This window comes from Lissotriton vulgaris, chromosome 1_2, assembly GCF_964263255.1.
Source record: "Lissotriton vulgaris chromosome 1_2, aLisVul1.2, whole genome shotgun sequence".
In the NCBI taxonomy this organism is placed as follows: Eukaryota; Metazoa; Chordata; class Amphibia; order Caudata; family Salamandridae; genus Lissotriton; species Lissotriton vulgaris.
In genome coordinates, this window is record NC_141686.1 from 317,799,744 (window position 1) to 317,821,567 (window position 21,824).

General features: G+C 47.0%; 1 protein-coding gene across 5 annotated transcripts in view; it reads right to left on the minus strand.

Annotated features, from left to right (window-relative positions):
• The window catches only part of SLC43A3 (solute carrier family 43 member 3), a 468,756-nt gene that overhangs the window by 380,151 nt on the left and 66,781 nt on the right, over positions 1–21,824 (minus strand). The window lies entirely within an intron of this gene.

Here is a 21,824-nt window from a genome sequence, read left to right on the forward strand (position 1 = left end):
AGGCACTCTTTCTATTAAAATAAGATGTGCATGTGTGTTTCACAGGGATGGGTCACAGCTCCTATTAACATGCCTGCAGCTGCTAGTGTCTTCCGTGCCCTGCTCGTCGCCACCCCATCTCTCCATGCGTTGCCCTCCCCGACACCACCTCCCGTCGCTGCTTCTATCAACATGTCTGCAGCTGCGCGCTGCACTCACTGCCGGGTCATATGGCCTCTTGGGCAGCACAAGGACATGTTAGGTAATGTTCTGTGGAAAACAGGGGCTCTGCTATTGGCTGACTCCTAATATTGTACGGGCCATGGTCACTAGAGACATACAGGACACATATTACAAACACACAAGAACACAACTTCAATACCCCAGAGCATTTAGAGAGACCACTTATCACCAAAGCAGAGACATTATTTTTCTTGGCGGTGCTGGACATGCCTGTCAGTACGGTCCTTCCATTTTATGTGAAATACAGCAAAATGTCTGTGCTCTTCACATTTTGTGAGTTTCTACTTTCATTTTGTAACTGCAGTGTCCCTTCAGTGTTGCTGTAGATTCGGCTTCGGAGGCTACAGTAACAGAAGTAGGCTGGCGCGAGCCTCCGAGATGTTGATTTTCATCCGTGGGAAAAAGCACGTAATACCAGTGTCCACGATTACATGAAACAGGAGTGCACGAAAGCTGTGGTAAGCGTCAGCAGCAAAGCCTCCAGCCAGGAACACTCCCTGTGTGGGAGCCGTTCAGGAGTGGCTTCACACTAGGGCAGTCGTCTTCAAACTTTTTGATGCCGAGATCCCCTATCAAAATTCTTTAGGCATAAGGACCCCCTCCCGACAAAAAATTTTCTGGAACCTGGTATTCCTCGTCATTGACAACCATAAATGTTCTCCAGAGAAAGGATCAATCTCATTAGCACCAGTTTAACACCAAAATATATCAATAAGCAACAAAAAGGTGACCAGTACAGCTTTACAAAGGGTCTTCTACAGAGTGGCAACACCTGTTGCTGCTTTGTAGTAACTTTTAAACCTTTTGACTAAATCATTTTTTGTTGTTAAAACCAGCAGATACTCTGGCAGATGATGGATTATGTGGCAAATGTGGAAAACCTACAATTATGCTAAAATTGCTGCGGCTGCACATTCACACAATTCCAGTGGCCCTTGGTATTATAGCTGTAATGCATGGGCTGCAACTTTATTGCACGGCATTAGAGGAAAACTATGCTATATTTCATGGGATGCTGACAGCTTAGCATTTACAGCTGCATGGAACTGGAGGTAGCTGAACATCAGTCATCATAATTAAAACATGAGTACATTTTTTAGGTCTTCCACCACCAGATATCTACATATAAAATAACTGGCAGCTTCAATGAATAATAAATGTATTTTAAAAAGTTGTTACTCAGGGGGAAATGAACTATAATAAATGCTGGAACCTCTATTACTTAATGCACTGCAAAAGTCTGTGTGATACTAGAAAGCCGCGGAATTAGATCGTGGTTGATGCAGTGGAGAATAGTGACTTGTGTATTTTTAATGCTATGAGGTCACAGCCTGTGACAGAAAGCACTGTGAATATGTAAGTCATTTTTTTATACTTTTATTGCACACAGTATAAGATAGACTGCTACAAAATGCGCAAAATGTTTTACGATAAAATGATGCCAAAATATACAGGCTGCTTTCAAAATATACGGGCTTATTTAGAAGCCCCTTGCGCTGCCAGTGTGTCATTTTTTATGACGCTGTGGTTGCACAGAGTGCAGACCCATATCTACGAGGCCACGCAAAGTCACTTTGCGTGGCTTTTCATGGCCTGCTAGATATGGTGAAAGGCAACGCAGCGCAAGTTGGTGCATTGCCTTACACTGCGTTCACGGGGGTGTTCATGGGTGTTGCCGTGGGTTTTCCTATGGGCTTTGACACATTCCTAAATTTACAAGGATGTGTAAACCTGAGGATGCGTCACAACTGTACGCTGCCCCAGGGGATGCGTAACAAGGAGAAATATCTTTATTTCTCCTCAATGGTTTCCTCTTTCTATGTGTAGCCCACAAAGAAAGAGGAAAAGGCCTCCATGGGTTGGTTTTGCACAGAAAGGTGTGCCTTTTTGCACAAAAACAATCCTGCCAACAATGCAGACACTTTTGCACCAAGGTGCAAGGGTGCCCACGTTGGCACTAGGCACCAAATTGTGCGCTGGCAGAAAGGACAGGAGTGCACTGTATATTATAATGCAGTCTATTCCTGCCCTTTTTAACCCCTCCCATGCTCGTGACGGAACCGTTCCGTCACAAGCCTCTGGTGGGCTGTGCTGGTGACGGAACGGTTCCGTCACGGCCCGCTCGCCGCGCCTGCGCAGCACGAATTCCACGCCTACGCTAAGCGTTCTGGAGAGCGGCCGGGGCAGTGACGGAACCGTTCCGTCACAAGCACAGCTCATCTGCGGGCCGTGACGGAGCGGTTCCGTCAAGTGCGCGGGAGCGCCACGCGGCCCCGCCTCCCCCTTAGCGCTGCAGCAGAATAGCCGCCGCGGCGGAATAGCCGCCGCAGCGAAGGGGTTAATTGACATAGGGTAGTATAGCAAACATACTTGCAGAGCTGAGCGACACCATTTCATTGTAAATGAGACCCATAGATTTTAGTAATATCCAGACCCTATGTAATGCAATTTTTTTTACATAACTGTTCCTTCAACACATTCTCGGGGATAGTATGCACTTTGTAAATGCAATGACAATTAATAGCAAGCACTTCACAGCTGAGTAAACTCTGCGCACTGCCACTCAAAAGCTTCAAGTGAGTTGATCAATTAACTGCAACAGCACTCTCCTGAGAAATCAAAGCCAGGCAGACAGCTAAACACCCCTTTCTGCCATTGTGCCGCTGCTGGCCTGAAAGAAAGGCAAATGTGCACAACGAGTTATTCTGCAAACCCCTTACATTTGCAGATTAACGCGTTGTGCACATTTGCATTTCTTTCAGGCGAGCAACACACAGGTAGAAAGGCGTGTTGGGCTGTCTGTCTGGCTTCGATTTCCCAGCACAGGAGAGACCCTGAATAACACTCCAGGGAAAGCGTTTTGACTACCGGAATCAAACATCTGGGATGTTTCCTTTTAGCAAATGAAGAGCGCGACCCCTTCCCATGCCTCCATGGCCCCCCTGGGGGTCGCGCCCCACAGATTGAAGACCGCTGCACTAGGATGACCAGAATTATAAAGCAAAAAAACTGGACATTTCACAAAAATAGAAGAAGGGCTTTAACTTTACGCCAAGCGAGCGCACAGAATGACCGCGCTCCTCAGCAGAGAATTACAAAACAGGAAGTAAGAACATACATAAGATGCTATTTTTAAACCCAGTAGTTTGCCTGTGAATTACATTGCTTTCTTGGAACAACTGCTAACTATCCCCGCTTTGTAAAACATAAAAAACACCTCCCCCATTTTTTGTCGGCCCTCTCCAAAGCCTGAGACATGAGCTAAATTTCTCAGAATCTGCCCGGACAGCTGGTGAAAAACGGGGACTGTTGTGGCAAATCGAGGACGCCTGGTCACCCTACTTCACACCCTCAGCAATGCCGTGCACTGCGCATGCGGTTTCAGGCACACTCCTTGCACGCGCCCAGCTGGTGCTTGATCCTCTTCTAAGCTCTAGATGGGCTGACTGCCGCCGTGCTGTACCCCACACGACCGAGCCAACCATAAAAGCATTTATTTCTTTGAAAAGTTTCATATAGCGCTGGCTAGACCCGGAGGTATCAGAACACTTTACATGAGTTACAGCGAGTTACAGGTTACATAGTTACATCACTTAAATCAAAGAGTCAGAGGGGGAGGAGGAGGGGGAGGGAGGCAATACACAACGGGAAAAACGAGGAAAACAATGTCAGATGTCCGGCTGGGTAGGTGACGGCCGAGGGGGTGAAACCAGGGGCAGACTCGTCTTTAGCTGCATGTGACAGCTCCACCGGGCATCGACCAAGGTTGCTCGTGCATTGAGGTGAGTACAAACCATGGGACGTCGTCAAAGGTCCAACAGAAGTTCAGAGGAACGTTATTTATGAGTTATATACAGTGCTGGCTGGACCCGTAGGTATCAGAGCACTTTACATTAGGCTACAAAATGTTACAGAGAATGAAAACAAATACACATTACGTCAAAAATTAAGCAACACATTGGGAGAGGAAAGAAAGATGAGACAAATAGAGAGGAGGGGGAAGTGTAAAGGTGGTGGAAGAGGGAAAAGACGGCAGAAGAGACAAAAAGACAGCCGGAGACACGAAAGGAAGTCTGCCCAAAGATCTACTGGGTCGGAGACATACGAGGAGGTAGTCCACAGCCCATCACCCCAATAGCTAAACAGGTAGCTCCATCGGGCACCAGACAGAAAGCTAGGTCTCAACTGACATGTCTAGGTGTAAGCTTTAGGGCGCAACCCCAATCAGGAACATCTTAAGGACTTTGGGGGCCCTGGGCTAAATGTATTTTGGGGCCCCTGTTCATAACAGCTTCGAATTTATGATCCAATTTCAGCTTTTTCAAGCTCTATGTGGCCGGGTGACTGGGAGTGCACAGGCACCCTCGTCCAAATTCTAAATGGGTTGACATCTTGTATTCAGGGATAGTGAGGTGGGTTTTCAATATTGTAACACAGCGGCGGCTCACTAATATTACCGCAAATAATCTCTGTGACACCCTCCCATTTCTCATGTGAGGTCCCGTTTTGATCTAAAAGAAACTTTGTTATGGATGTTGCATGAAACATAAACACAATTTTCTCTGCAAAATATCTGCACACATCACCCATATTCAAAATAAATGTAAGAAAAACAGTATTTTAAGCAATCTGTTTATGAGTTATCAACGTAATCAGGTAAAGATTCTCCTATCAGGGGGGGCCTTGAAAGGTTGGGGCCCTGGGCCAGAGCCCACTTTGCCCATGCCTTAAAACATCTCTGACCTCAATAAGGTGCATCTCAGCCAAGACTGGGGACAGGTCGGGTAGGTGGGGTCCTTCCTAGTATATGACTGATCACGCTAGCACAATACACAATGAAAAATAAATTCCTAGGCAATAAAATAAATAACATTCCTCATATGGATCATACTAAAAATAGAAAAAATGTAACAACCAAACTATAAAAATGCAAAATACTGTGGCAATTAAGCAATGGGGATTATGTTTTTATATTGTATTTTTAACCTAGTGAGATTGTGTTCAACATAGGTTTAGACTAATTAGTATTGTGTTAATAAATGTGTGTTCTTAATTGATTTATGCAATGATATGATCACAACTTTGAATATATATCATTACATTTTGCATTTTTTATAGTTTGGTCGTTACATTGTTTCTATTTTTAGTATGATCCATATGAGGAATGTTATTTATTATATTGCCTAGGAATTTATTTTTCATTGTGAATTACCCTGTCCTAGGAAGTATATCCTCAGTCTAACAGGGGGTCCCTGTTACTCACATGACACGCTAGCACAATACACACCCCGGTTCAGCCTTCTCGGGTGCCATGGTGCTGCGAGTGTCTGAAATGCACTTCCACACCGAGAACAGTTCAGCTCTGGGAAGTTTTTATAACCGAAGTATCGATTGCATAGTTACTGATTATTGATCTTTCTAGATCTCATGAGGTTTTTTAAACACTAAGCCTTTGTGTATTTCTCTTGCAAGGGTTCTGTTTGGTTGCCAGCAATCAACTGGCATTTTGTATTCAGTTCGCGCTGAAGCTATTGACTCTGAACTGTTTCATGACAGAAACTTGATTGTATTTTGCACTCAATGGATCCCTGTATGGCTCTTATAGAGCTCGGCATTGACACAGTCTTGCGCTGTAACTCGTGAGCATTTGTTTCATGTATCTATAGGTCTTACATCATTCTCATGACTGACGCCCAACAAACTACACTTGTAGGCAGCAACTAGCTCACACATCTTGACTTTCAAGAAGACACCCCAGCTGCCCACAATACTCGGATTATCATTGGTTTGGTGAAAATGACATGTCGTTTATGAGAAACAAAACTACGTATAGGAGTTTGTGACTCCTATGACCCTCCCCCGCCTCTTCGTATTTGTCCAATGCTCCCTCCATCATTGTAGTGAATATCACCCATTTCCATCTACTCTTACCTTAACGCCTGAAGCACTACGGGCAGATTTACAAGCCTCTTGCGCCACTTTTGTAGCACTTTTCCCATGTTAAAAGTGACGCAAAAGTGGCGCTAGGGGCTTGTAAATCTGCCCCTACATGTGTAAACGTCTACACGGTCTTGGCATCCAAAGCAGAGAGGACAAACATAGTTACAGTTGCAGTGAAGTGCGACGCCTGTACCTTTGATAGTAATTCTCGCCAATACTAAGAAAACCCCTTAAGTGTTCTTGACCAAATGGGACCCCCTTGCTTTTCTGATCTCCCCTGGACTCAGTATTGCATCTGCAGAGTCTTTGCTTTAATTCATTGAGCAACAGGCATTGCAGGATAGTTTTGCATTTTTTAAATGTTGTAGCCTTTGAAAACGATGGGCCCAAAACGATTAAGCTGCAGCCCACGAAGCATGGTTTGAAATAATGTGCAATGACCTTGGGACTCTGATCTTCAGTGAATATCAGTTCTTTGAACAGGTATCAATAAACTTAGTTAAACATTACTCAGATGTTAATATCACCATCACTATTTTCAACAGTAAATAAACATTTATGTTGTATGTGATACTTGTACAGCACAAACCCACTCACTATTCAAAGGCAAGCGCCCTGTTAATGAGTCACAGGAGAGGTGGAAGGCTGGATGAGTGATCTTTCAAGAGGTGTGTTTCCAACTCTTTCCTAATGTGCAGCAGTGCAGGGGCAGGCAGTAGGGATAAGGGGTCCCTATTCCATATCCTGAGTGCATGCTTGGAAAAGACGGCATGCTTTGTTTGTAGGTTTTGCCAGCACAGCGCTTGCACTGTTTTTCCAAAATCGTTTGCACTAAAAAAAAATAAAACAAATCTTAAGGGGCTTAGCGCCCGCCCATTACTTCCCTTTACTTACCGTTGGCTTGTTCCCATGTCACTCCCCTTTCCTTGAGTCCTATTGGTCCCCGCCTCCTCCTCTCGTCTGTCTTCCTCGTGGTCTTTGAGTCTTTGTCCTGCAGTCACCACCAGTGGCCAGTGCCTTTCCCCTGCAGGAAGCGCCCGCCCATTACTTCCCTTTACTTACCGTTGGCTTGTTCCCATGTCACTCCCCTTTCCTTGAGTCCTATTGGTCCCCGCCTCCTCCTCTCGTCTGTCTTCCTCGTGGTCTTTGAGTCTTTGTCCTGCAGTCACCACCAGTGGCCAGTGTCTTTCCCCTGCAGGAACTCTTTTTAAACAAAATAATTTTCATGCCCTCTACTTTGCCTTCACCCCATCTGTTCTTTTAAAACCCACTGTCTTGCGCCTCTCGTTTTCCTCTGTTTCTAAATTCTAAAAAAAAATAGGGCTGAAAACTCATCTGTTTCCTAGAGTAGCCTAAGCTCCGCATCGATGGTTCGGCCTACTGAGTCAAAGCGCCAGAATGCCCTTTGGGTGACAGGTTTCAGCGCTATATAAGTATGCAAAATAAATAAATAAATAATAAAATAAATAAATAATAAAATAAAATAAATAAATAAATTACACTTTCCTGTTGAACGAACCCGAGAGCCACGCAAAGCTTTTTTTAATATCTGGTGCTTTCAAAGTGTACCTCACACATTTATTCTCCCAGCGCAAAGGAGTACACCAAGAGAAGGGAACGAGTATGCATAGATAAAAACATATGCATTTACAACACCAGTAGCTCTAACTCTCACAAATGCGAGACCTATTGCATTGCAAATGCTTGTTACAATTGCAGGGTATTTAGTGGTTTCCTTATCTCCATGACTGGCTGATTTCTAACTCTTCTGTTTTGAAGGTGGAGTCCTGTGTGCAGAAGGTCTGCTCCTGTCTGGAGGGTCTGGGACCTCTGAAAAGTCCAGTCTAGGACCGGAAGTGTGCAAGACATTCACTGAGGCACTGACAGATGCACAGAAGGGATGAGTGTTCCTTCCGGGTTCAAGCATTACAGAGAAAGCTTTCTCCGATGCATCAGTACAGTACAGATGACGACAGCCCGACAGTAGTTGAGGGTTCAGGGTTTAATGTCCACAGCAACGTCTGTGGTCCCGGGGGTACGTCACCATCTGAAACTGGGGGTTTGTCATTCACTAGATCTTGGGTCCCCAGGGACAGAGGATACAAGATGCTGATTCTGGGCTCAAGAGAGTTGAAGGGTCTACTACAGAGGTGGTCGAGTCTGGCAAACTTGAGGAAGGGGGTTTACTTTTATTACTCAAACCTAAGAGTTAGAACATCCGCTGAAAGTGTGTAAGGATGGGGGGGCACTGTTGAATGGTTGGAAGAAAAGGGAGATTGGTCAGTGGCAGAAAAGCGAGACTCCTCGACCTGGAAGGAGTTGACGCAGTATGGGGTGCCCTTCAGAAGTCTGCACCCCACATGGAGAAGGCTTCAGTGTTGGCAAGGACCCCCAAGCAAGGGCAAAAGCTACACGAAGAGACAAGGGGGCACAAGGCACAAAGGTTTGGCAAATATAGCCTTGGAAATGTCCATGTGATGCAGAGAGTCGCCTTTAGAAAAGCGAGCAATGTATATTCCTGGGGTGGAGAACATTCTGGGGGAGAGGTTGAGCCAGAATCTTCCAACCTCACTCCTTATCATTCGAACAGGGAGACCTTCGACTTGATAGTGGAGACGTCCGGGAAGCCCTGGCTGGACCTCTTTGCCTCCCTGGAGAATGCCCTTCCACCTCACTTCTGCCCAGAGGCTTGGCATCAGGATGTGAGGGCAGTGGACGCAGTGTCGTTCCAGTGACCATCGGGGATTCTGTTTGCGTTTCCTCCTATATGTCTCCTTCCAATGGTATTGCAGAAGGGCTGGAGCGAGTGAGCCGCCACAAGTAATCCTGGTGGCTCCATGTTGACCCAGTCGTCCCCGGCTTCCATTGCTGACCTTAGTAGCCGAGGATTGACATATTCAGCGTCCTCCTTAACGCTCACTGCTTCAGTCTCATCGCGGTCTGTCAAAGTTGAAGACTTTGTGCCTTACGGCTTGGAGATTGAAGGACAAGACCTCCAGGACTCAGGTTGTGCTACAAGGAAGTAGCGACAGATATTTAGGCCTGCAGGAAGCATTCATCCTTTGCAAGGCACTGGAAAATGTTCAAAAGTTGCGGCCGAAACAAGGGGGTAGAGGCAAGGCCTTGTCAGATTCCTTATAATAATAATAATAATAATAATAATAATAATAGTAATAATAATAGTATAATAATAATCCACATTTGTAAAGCACGAACCATCACCCGTAAGGGTCTCTAGGCGCTGGGAGCCGTCGGGAAGATTAAGCAAGCTATTGCCCAGAGTCAGATGGTGCTGGGCTAATCTGCCGCTGGCACCGGGGATCGAACCGTGATCCCCAGATTCTGGAGTCAGTCACCCTGGCCACGGCGCCACACCTCTCCCCTTAGTTTAGAGTTTTAAAGCAAAGCTTTTGTGCTCGGCCAATCACGTTCAATGCTGCCAGCCCGGTGAGCGGGGGTTGGAGGCTTCAGAGAACACTCTGGAAATACTTCTAAGATCATTCCTGTTGTTGTCGAGCTTCTGAAGAGTTGAGAGTTGAAAAAACTAGTGACCAGCACTCTTACAGCCTCTGGGGGTTGTCTGTGGTTCTTAAGGCCTTGCAGGAACAGCAGGGCTTGGAGTTTGCAGACTTGGCGTGGATCTCAGTGAAGTGGCTTGTTGTGGCAATAACATCAGTCAAGGGTTGGGGGAACTAGGGCCCGATTCACAGAACTAACTTAAGACAAAAGCCTAAACTTACTACTTTTGGCATTCACAGAAGGCACTTACTCATTTCGGTATTCACAGAAGTTAGGAATCCTAACTTTAGGACTCCTCAATGCCTTCTTTGAATACCGAAAGTCTTAAAGTTAGGATTTTTCTCAGTTTAGGAGTCGTAAAGTTAAGAGTCCTAACTTCTGTGAATACCGAAATGAGTAATTGCCTTCTGTGAATATCAAAATGGTAGTAAGTTTAGGATTTTGTCTTAAGTTAGTTCTGTGAATCGGGCCCTAGGTGCCTTGGAATCAATCACACGCACCTTAAATTCATTCTGGATAACAGGGTGTTGAGACCTGATCCGGAGTTCAGACCTCAGCTCCAGAAGACGTCTCCCTGTTCGCAGGAGGATCTCCGGCCGGTGGGAGACGATGTGGCGAACGCGATGGTCGGGAGTCAATCATTGGCCATCAGGATAACTAAAATGCTTCCTTCTTCAAGCACTTGTGTTTTAGCTCCTGGTCTGGCAAATAAAGGAAAAAAAGTTCCAACGGCGACTGAGTATGAGGGTGAAACGAGCCATTCCTCGGATGCGTGATCAGCTGGGCGTGTTGAACCAGAAGGTTTGCAGGGAGCTCTAACAGGATCAGTTTCTAGATCCCTGGCTGAGCTGCTGGTGGGTCGCTGCAGGACACATGCAGGGCTAGGCCCACTCCCATCACTCCTGTGGCACATTACTCCCAACCAGGAGCTTCTCATCCCGGTCGGATTCCCGCCCTCGCTCCTGGCATGGCGCCAATAAATCTGGCTTGTGATGGCGGAAGTGCCATTGGCAGGGAAGAGCCAAAGAAAGAGAAGAAGGACTACTGTGTGGGAATACTGCAGGCTGGAGGGTGCTGGCAGGGGAGCAGAGCCTCAAACATTAGGATTGGGGGAGGAGCTCGTCCGTAGGAGTGATGCAGATTACCAGTAAGTAATAGGTTCATCAGTGAATGACCTGCACTGGTCTTGCCGCACTGATGACCTTCATGTGGCAGGTCAAGAGTTTTAGAGGACTGGATTCAGGATACGTCAGAATGCCCAGAAAGGATCAGGCATGGCTGGAGGATGGACATGGGGTTTGCAGGTCTCTGACATTTAAACTTTATTTGAACCTTTTAGGCATAAAACATGCCACCCTGGAGTTCACAGGGATCATGCTGGGAAGTCCCATCTGAGACTGCAATTCCTAAGGTCTGCTGTGGATCTTCTTTTCAATCACTGCTCCATATTCTCAGATTCTAGGGAAGCAATGTCCTGATTGTGTTGTTCATTATGCTAGTGATGGGCCGTTGCTTCTCTTTCCAAGAGTAAAGGCATAGCTGTGGGGCTGACAGCTTTTCAAACCTGTCGTAAACTTGTCCAAGCTGATGTCAATCTAAGCTCTATGCTGCTGAGGGCACAAGTCCTTCTAATTCAAGATCAGATGCTGCTGAGGACATAAGGCCTTCTAATTCCAGCTCAGATGCTGCTGAGGGCACAAGTCCTTCTAATTCAAGATCAGATGCTGCTGAGGACGCAAGGCCTTCTAATTCCAGTTCAGATGCTGCTGAGGGCACAAGGTTTCTAATTCCAGCTCAGATGCTGCTGAGGGCAAAAGGCCTTCTAATTCCAGTTCAGATGCTGCTGAGGGCACAAGGTTTCTAATTCCAGCTCAGATGCTGCTGAGGGCGCAAGGCCTTCTAATTCCAGTTCAGATGCTGCTGAGGGCACAAGGTTTCTAATTCCAGCTCAGATGCTGCTGAGGACGCAAGGCCTTCTAATTCCAGCTAAGAATCTGCTGAGGGCACAAGTCCTTCTAATTCCAGTTCAGATGCTGCTGAGGACACACAGCCTTCTAATTCCAGCTCAGATGCTGCTGAGGATGCAAGGCCTTCTAATCCAGCTCAGATGCTGCTGAGGGCACACGTCCTTCTAATTCAAGATCAGATGCTGCTGAGGGCACAAGTCCTTCTAATTCCAGATCAGATGCTGCTGAGGATGCAAGGCCTTCTAATCCAGCTCAGATTCTGCTGAGGGCACAAGGCCTTCTAATTCCAGCTCAGATGCTGCTGAGGGCACAAGTCCTTCTAATTCTAGATCAGATGCTGCTGAGGGCGCAAGGCCTTCTAATTCCAGCTAAGAATCTGCTGAGGGCACAAATCCTAATTCCAGCTCAGATGCTGCTGAGGCCACAATTCCTTCTAATTCCAGATCAGATGCTGCTGAGGGCACAAGGCCTTCTAATTCCAGCTCAGATGCTGCTGAAGGCACAAAGCCTTCTAATTCCAGATCAGATGCTGCTGAGGACACAGGGCCTTCTAATTCCAGATCCGATGCTGCTGAGGATGCAAGGCCTTCTAATTCCAGCTCAGATTCTGTTGAGAGCACAAGGCCTTCTAATCTAGCTCAGATGCTGCTGAGGGCACACGTACTTCTAATTCCAGATCAGATGCTGCTGAGGACACAGGGCCTTCTAATTCCAGATCCGATGCTGCTGAGGATGCACGGCCTTCTAATTCCAGCTCAGATGCTGCTGAGAGCACAAGGCCTTCTAATCCAGCTCAGATGCTGCTGAGGGCACAGGGCCTTCTAATCCAGCTCAGATGCTGCTGAGGGCACAGGGCCTTCTAATTCCAGCTAAGAAGCTGCTGAGGGGATAATGCCTTCTAATTCTAGATCAGATGCTGCTGAGGACACAGGACCTTCTAATTCCAGATCAGATGCTGCTGAGGGCACAAGGCCTTCTAGTTCCAGCTCAGATGCTGCTGAGGGCATAACGCCTTCGAATTCCAGCTCAGATGCTGCTGAGGGCATAACGCCTTCTAATTCCAGATCAGATGTTACTGAGGGCACAAGGCCTTCTAATTCCATATCAGATGCTGCTGAGGATGCAAGGCCTTCTAATTCCAGATCAGATGCTGCTATGGGCACAGGACCTTCTAATTCCAGATCAGATGCTGCTGCGGACACACAGCCTTCTAATTCCAGATCAGATGTTACTGAGGACACAAGGCCTAATTCCAGCTCAGATGTTACTGAGGACACAAGGCATTCTAATCCAGCTCAGATGCTGCTGAGGGCACAACACCTTCTAATTCCAGATCAGATGCTGCTGAGGGCACAAGGCCTTCTAGTTCCAACTCAGATGCTGCTGAGGGCATAACGCCTTCGAATTCCAGCTCAGATGCTGCTGAGGGCACAATGCCTTCTAATTCCAGCTCAGATGCTGCTGAGTGCATAACGCCTTCTAATTCCAGATCAGATGTTACTGAGGGCACAAGGCCTTCTAATTCCATATCAGATGCTGCTGAGGATGCAAGGCCTTCTAATTCCAGATCAGATGCTGCTATGGGCACAGGACCTTCTAATTCCAGATCAGATGCTGCTGCGGACACACAGCCTTCTAATTCCAGATCAGATGTTACTGAGGACACAAGGCCTTCTAATTCCAGCTCAGATGTTACTGAGGACACAAGGCATTCTAATCCAGCTCAGATGCTGCTGAGGGCACAACACCTTCTAATGCCAGATCAGATGCTGCTGAGGGCACAAGGCCTTCTAGTTCCAGCTCAGATGTTACTGAGGACACAAGGCATTCTAATCCAGCTCAGATGCTGCTGAGGGCACAACACCTTCTAATTCCAGATCAGATGCTGCTGAGGGCACAAGGCCTTCTAGTTCTAGCGCAGATGCTGCTGAGGACACACAGCCTTCTAATTCCAGATCAGATGCTGCCGAGGACGCAAGGCCTTCTAATTCCAGCTAAGAAGCTGCTGGGGGCACAGGGCCTTCTAATTCCAGATCAGATGCTCCTGAGGGCACAAGGCCTTCTAATTCCAGCTCAGATGCTGCTGAGGGCACAAGGCCTTCTAATTCCAGCTCAGATGCTGCTGAGGGCACAAGTCCTTCTAATTCTAGATCAGATGCTGCTGAGGACGCAAGGCCTTCTAATTCAAGATCAGATGCTGCTGAGGACGCAAGGCGTTCTAATTCCAGCTAAGAAGCTGCTGAGGGCACACGTCCTTCTAATTCCAGTTCAGATGCTGCTGAGGACGCAAGGCGTTCTAATTCCAGCTAAGAAGCTGCTGAGGGCACAGGGCCTTCTAATTCCAGATCAGATGCTGCTGAGGGCACATGCCTTCTAAGTGCAGCTCAGATGCTGCTGAGGAAACAAGGCCTTCTAATTCTAGATCAGATGCTGCTGAGGACGCAAGGCCTTCTAATTCCAGTTAAGAATCTGCTGAGGGCACAAGTCCTCTAATTCCAGATCAGATGCTGCTGAGGACGCAAGGCCTTCTAATTCCAGTTAAGAATCTGCTGAGGGCACAAGGCCTTCTAGTTCCAGATCAGATGCTGCTGCTGAGGGTACAGGTCCCTCTAATTTCAGATCAAATGCTATTGATGAGGGTGCAGCTTCCTCTAGTTTCTTCCAGTCGAGATGCTGCAGTGAGGACCCATGTCTCACTCATTTTTTCTCACATGCAGATGGTGAGGGTGTGGGTACCTCTAGTTTCTTCCAGTCGAGATGCTGCAGTGAGGACCCATGTCTCACTCATTTTTTCTCACATGCAGATGGTGAGGGTGTGGGTACCTCTAGTTTCTTCCAGTCGAGATGCTGCAAGTGAGGACCCATGTCTCACTCATTTTTTCTCACATGCAGATGGGAAGGGTGTGGGTACCTCTAGCTCAGGTGCTGCTTTGGAGGTCTAAGTAGTGTTTAGAAACATAGTTATGCTTTAAAAACATTGCCATAGCCAATACGTCTCGCCTTTCAGAACTTACAAGCGTTTAGTTATCCAGCACACTATCCTTGGTGCAACAACGCCAACTGTTGCGTGGCTAAACACTTATAAGATCCCAAAGGCGAGGCCTATTGGCTATGCCAATGCTTGTTATGAAGGTTGCATACTATGCCGCAATAAGCACTGTAATTTCCGCGTGTGCACAGGCCTGCGATGATCATATGTTGCCCTCAGGGTCTATCTTTTGGCGGGATTAGGGGTTCTCTCTCACCTGCTCGCACCCCCTCCCTTGCATCAAACGGACTCCTACGCATACTTGATTGGCACCATTCCTGCCACATCTAAGCCGCCCTCCCTCCCCTTTGTGGTTGCTTTGTCATTGAAGGAGGGGTTCACGGTGGAAGGGGGGGGCATGCCGAAGCTGTGGTCACTGCTCAAGTTCTGAAACCTGTGCTTGTCTGAAGGAATTGTCCCTTTAAACAAGCCTTAGACAACGAAACTCAACCTTGTTCAACATTCACAGACACGCTTTGCCCCGTTTGCGGTCCATCCCTGATTTCATTGGCATTGTACGACATTACCGGGTTTTTCTGACCCCTCGGGCTACGAACCCTAAATATGCCAGATCTTCCCTCCCCCCTGGCGGAGTCCGTAAACTTCAGGACAGACCACAGACTGAGCTCTGAAGGAGGCTGCACGTCTCAGCCAATCACAGCCAGGCCTCGAGACAAAGCCCTACACGACCAAGGCCCGAGCTACCTCAACAGCCGAGTCAACTTCTACGCTCCCAAACGCCACCTCCGATCAGCCAACCACGCCCTCGCCGCCGTCCCCCGCATCCGAAGAGCGACTACAGGAGGAAGGTCCTTCTCCTACCTGGCCGCCAAGACCTGGAACTCCCTCCCTCCCGACCTGCGCCTGACCCAAGACCACCTCTCCTTCAGGAAGAAGCTGAAGACCTGGCTGTTCGAGCAGTAGCGGCTCCCCCCCCCCCCCCCCCCCCCCCCAGCGCCTTGAGACCCTACGGGTATGTAGCGCGCTCTATAAGTGTCACTGATTGATTGATTGATTGAGACCTCATCCTTAGGTTCGCCACACTGCCATGAGCGCGTGCACCTCGTGTCCTGGTGCACAACACTTCTGATCAAAGACACACCGACACAAGCAAAAATGAACGCAAAATATTTAAAGAAAAAAAAAACAAGAGAAAAGCTGAAGTCTGAAATCACAAGACGGGCTATTTTCGGAGTTTACAGGCGGCTGCTGGCCTCGTGCTGAAGGGTGGAGGTGCCGGATGGGGAAGGGGCCCCCTGGCACGAGACCCCCCACCCCGCCCCTCATCCACAGGTCACATTGTGAGACACAAGGATTCCAGGAACACACGTCCAGCTGCTCTGCTGACACCTCCAGATGTTCAGAGGCCTTGAATCTGGCGCCCTCTGGCGGCCTCAGCAGGGACAGCTGCCGCCCTGTGCGCTGGGCTTTCGTGGCACAGGGGGGACTGAAACCACAGGGGGGACTGAAACCGGACCACAAAACCAAACACAACACTTGAGAAATGAAATGCACACCCATAGCAAGCAGAAAGTGTCCCCCCCTAGCGAGGGGGGTGGGGGGGGGGGGCTACCCCTTATCTATTTATTCCCCCCCTCGCTCGGTTGAGGTGGGATAATCTAAGTCCTTTATATCTCTGCAATGCAATCAATGTATACACAAAGGTGCTTTCTCTGCGAAAACAGAACCACAATCTAATGCGAGTACAACCTGCTCTGCTGTGATATATTCAAGCGAGTTCATGCCCTCTGCTTCGGCCATTGGAACTCACGTGGAGATGGGAATATGGAGCGATTTTATCTGGAGGCAACATAGACTAACCATGAATGGCACGAGATCATATACTGGGATAGAATGGAGTTGGATTCATAATAACGACTAATAAAATGGTTTGAAAAACGTGCCTGTGTATAATACACAGTGCCCAAACGACGGAGAAGCTGGGAGACGTGGAGGGTGGGAGGGTGTTGGGGGGGACAGAGTTTAGTTAAGAGGCGACAATGTAATGCAAATGCAACACGATTATTGATGCAATAACTCTAAGTCAAATTGAATTAATGTACAATTGGGAAAGATTACATGTCAATTAGCCGAAAGTTAGAGGGAGGAAATGAGAAAAGACTGATGAACGATGAGATTAAGATTCTTATATATTTTTTCCTAAAAAGATTGTGTCAAGGACTAGAAACTAACACACGGTCCAATTGATGAGACAAACGGTAATTAACATATTCCTGTTATGATAAAAGTAACGGATTTTGTACTCAAAAGTAAAGGATTTTAAAAGGATCTACTCAATATCGACAGGGAGCCACCGGATTTTAACTGCCAAAATCGATATAGGGAAGTACGTAAAACTGAATAACGTTCTCCCACGTCACCAACCAATCTAGTAGGTATGATTCAGATCATTGTGAAATGGGATAAACGTAATAAACGGCTTGATGTATACAAGCTTGCCCAGTTGCTGTTAAATAGCTGTATTGTATTATATCCTACAGCTTACGTGTCTGTCTCGTAAAACAATTCCATTGATGAGCTGAACCTGAACAGTGTTCTCGCCTATGTACGACTGCATAGGTGAGTTGCCTCTTATTCAAATAGGATGGAACAGTAGGATTGAGTCTAATTGGAATGCATGGTGGGTGGAAGTATGGATTCCAAGATACCCAATGCACTCAGGAGTAAAAGAATGTTCAATGACATTCAGACAAATAAATGATATACAAAGCGACAGAGAGATGTAGGAATCTCCAGTGGGAGAGTAGTCCGGTGGAGTCCTTTATTAAGTGAAACAGCCAGCCGACACAGGTTTCATCGCTATTGCGAATCCTCAGGGCTATATGTGGCTGTGTAGCACCAGAAGGTCGCTCAACTGGTGATACTTCCGACCCAGCCGGGCCCGTGACCATGGAGTAAGGCAAAATCAGTAAAGAGTCTGTCGACCCCTGTATGCGTGGACAATCCTTGGTCTAAGTTCCGTGGATAAACTTCAATCTGTACTTATATGAAAATGTTTTCGGGCGTAAATAGTATCAATATCTCTCGTGGTTACACGCTGCTGTTGTGCAGCTCCGAGTCGGGTACGACCCACTTCTGTGTAAACACGCCCGTTACCGGTATGTGTACCAGCGTTGCCGCGTACTTCTCTCGTTGTGCTCCTGGTGTCGACAGCCTCTTTACTGATTTTGCCTTACTCTATGGTCACGGGCCCGGCTGGGTCGGAAGTATCACCAGTTGAGCGACCTTCTGGTGCTCCACAGCCACATATAGCCCTGAGGATTCGCAATAGCGATGAAACACGTGTCGGCTGGCTGTTTCACTTAATAAAGGACTCCACCAGACTACTCACCCACTGGAGATTCCTACATCTCTCTGTCGCTTTGTACATCATTTATTTGCTGAATGTCATTGAACATTGTTTTACTCCTGAGTGCATTGGGTATCTTGGAATTCATGTCATTTGGTCGTTTTCAACCATACATTGAGTGGTTCTAGGGCTCTCCACTCACCCAGTTGCACCATCTTACTTGCCAAGTTATTATTAGTGTGTTCATTTTAGGTTGTGCACCCAGTGTCTTTTTCTGACTAAAAGCCTTTCTGTTTTCTATGAAAAGAAGTGTGGGTTGATACTGATTGACGTCAGTGAAACACTTACAATGTAAAAATGTGGGCTTCGTGGGGATTCTTTTAAAAAAAACCAAAGGATTTTGTTGTAGCTAAACTGTTACTTAGGAACTAGACAACATGTGATGTGTGTTTTTTTAGATTAAAACCAACGGACAAAGTGGTATTCAATTGAGATAAACATTGTTAAAAAATATGGATGTATCCTTGTGTTGATAGGAAATAATAATGTTTTTAGATTGATACACGCAGCATGTAAAGGGTGTATATATATTCATGAGGTAAAGGCATGTTTTATCTCTGTATTAGGTAATACCAAAGATAAGGAGAAGTAATTACTTATTGTCCTGAAGAAGGTCAACCAACGAAAGAAGAAAAACAACGAAAGCCCCCGAAACGCGTCAACGCATTATACATTTGTTAAATTTGGAGTGGTCAACAAGTGGCGGGTCATAGGGAAAGAAAGCCCAACCCTGTGTTGTCCCAAGAGAGTCTAAATTAACATTGATAAGACAAAGTTGACTGTCTTTCCCTTTCTCCTGTGTAGTCTTATGAATTTCTATGATTGTACCCTTGTTTTTTTTAAAGTTTTTTAAAGCTTTCTATATTTATATTTATTGCACATTCAGATAAATGTTTTTTAGTCGGAAACTTAACAGTCTGTTTGATATAATTCATGTATTAATTTTTCTTTGTAAGTATTTCACAGGATGTACAATTTGCAGTTAATTCTTTGAGGTGAGTGATTTTGGCTAAGTGTATTGACTGAATGTGTTTGACTCTGATGGTATACGGTTTACCTAAAGGGAAAAATTCTTCTTTACTTTACAGTAATTTGGTGCTCTATTCCCTTTTGGTTAAAATAGAGCCCCTCTCATTTGTTTGAGAGAATATATTCAAGACAGCCTGGAAAACGCTAATGCAAAAAACACTCATCGGTGTCACGCATTCCAGAATGAATACCAATTAATTTCTTAGCTAAACATCACCAACTCCAAATACAGTATCTACAGCATGAATATGTCAAGAGTATTAACATAAGAGACATCCTTTCCGTAACTTCACGTAATATTACGTGACGATCCACAACGAAGGAGCCAGACTGATCGTGAACCTGCCCAAGAGGATCCTCATCACCCAGCACCTGAGACTTCCACCGGCTCCCCGTCCAGAAGAGATACCAGTTCAAACTACTGGCTCACGCCTACGAAGCCCCCCATGACCAAGGACCTGCGTATTTGAAGCAACTCGTGAACTTCCCCGTACCACCCAGAAACCTCCGCTCTGCTCACCTCACCCTTGCATAGACCCAGCACATCGGCCGCTCCCTCACTGGACAATGCTTCCTTCTCCCACCTCGCCACCAAGTTCTGGAGCGCTTTCCCCTCCCCCTCTGTACATCAGCCTCGTTGACAGTCTTCAGGAAGGGACTCAAGACCTGGCTCTTCGACGGAGACCTGCAGCCCAGCGTCTTGATACTAACCCTGAGCAAAGCACTACGCTACGCTTGCGTAGTTTGTGAAGTTTGCGCTACTTCGCACTACGCAAATTGCGCGTAGCACAGTGCAAACACGCGTAGCGTAGTGCAGCAGTCATTTTTCTGCTTGCTCGTGGTCCTCAACGTCAAGTTGGCGACCGTGTGCGAGCAAAATGACATCCCGGCGACACTTTTTTTTCGTTCGCGATCAGCAACATCAAGTTGCCAATCGTGAGCATGGTAAATAAACATCCCGCTGAGATTCTCAATGCGGGGAGGTCAGGTTTCTCATTGAGAGTGGTCAGGTATGCTCCCGACTGCACATGAAGAGAAACTACCAGTCCGCGTTGAGAAAGCTGCCACTTGAGTAAAAATCTACTCGAGCGACAGTAAAAGATAGCTCGCACTGTGCAAGATGCTGTTTTCAATGATTGCACAGTGTGGACAAGCATCTGGCACTGTGCAATCATCGCAAACAGCACACTACGCAGTTCGCGTAGTGCTACGCGTAGCTCGTGTAGTGCGAAGTGCACTTCGCGTAGCGCTACTTCGCGAACTACGCCCAGGCTTACTTGATACCCTCAGGGGTGATAAGACACGCTATACAAGTACCGCCTGATTGGTTGTTTAAAACTAAATATTATAGTCTATAACTTTCAAGAGACTTCAGATTTAATACTTTGAACTATCAAAGTTTGTTTCTTCAAAGAAGACACTCTGTCATGAGAAGAATTCTCTGTGTTCAGATTCTGTTGCTCCTCAAACATGCCTGTAGGAAAGGTAAACAGTTTCTAAGGTTCTAAGAACCGGAGTCAAGGTCCCAGATGCAGCAACAAAGTATCTTTATTACTTAGAAAAGACGGGGGGACTGGGAACACAAACCAGCCCTGGCAGTTCTGCAGCACCGGCCGGAGGGTGGGGGTGGTGGGGGAGGGATGCTACCGAAGAGCAGCAGTGCTTCCGCTATAGCCCCACTCCTGTTGCTTTTGTTACAGGGGGCCGATAATGCGGCTCTGCTGCAAAATCGACCCCCATTGCTTGAAAACTGGCCCCCACCCTTTCAGTCCACCAGGAAAATGCCTGGTGCCCGCTACGGCCAGTCCGGCCCAGCAAGGATGCGGCGGGCCATAAAGAAACATGTGCCCGATGCCTTCCGAAATAGCTGTATCCATTCAAAGGAACGTTATACTTCGATTGAGGCATGCGGACTGCTGTTTGTGTTCGAACACCGATGCGCAGTGATTGCTCTAGAGATGCAAACCTCTGCACCGAAGGTCTGCAACATTCTGAGTCCACTGCCCGCCTTTCTGTGCTCAGCACGAGTGAGTTTGGAGTATGACTCTTTACCCCCGCTGACTGCTGAGCCACCGATCAGCTCAGGGGTTCCCAATCCGGGGTGCCTGCACCCCCAAAGGATGAGAGATGGCATTTCAAGGGGTGTGACAAAGAGGGAAAGTATGTACTGTATGCATAATAGGAATCCGACAAAACCTTTGAAAGGGGTGCGAGCATTAATCAAACATCTCTGAGGGGTGCAAGGCATAGAAAAGGTTGGGAACCCCTGGCCTAGCTCTTAGATTGGCAACGTTGTCTCTTTTATGGTTTCCCCTCCAAAACAGTGAGAATGGGCCACTTACCTATCTCGATAGTGGCCCCAAAACCCTGGAATTTCCTTCCCTCCAGCAATGGGGTGCGCTGTAGAGGTTCAAGAAACAGTAAAAACACAGAAGACCTGGCTTCCCATTGGTTGGTCTTGTATTGGACTACTTGTCTGTAGGGCCCTGAAAAGTAGAACTTAACACCAAGACCTAACAGTCTTCTCAACATTTAGAGAAATCATCCTGAAACCCTCCACAGCAGGTCATCACGCTTGCTGTACTTAGCATTTTAGGTATAAATTATTAACAAAACATAACAGGTTGTGCAAGTGGTGGACCTGACCACACACTTTAACCCTTGGTGTTCAGTTTTATTCCAAGGCCACTGCGGCGCCCTCATGCGGTTGAAGTGGCAAGGTTCATGTCTTAGAGTCCACGGTGGGGTC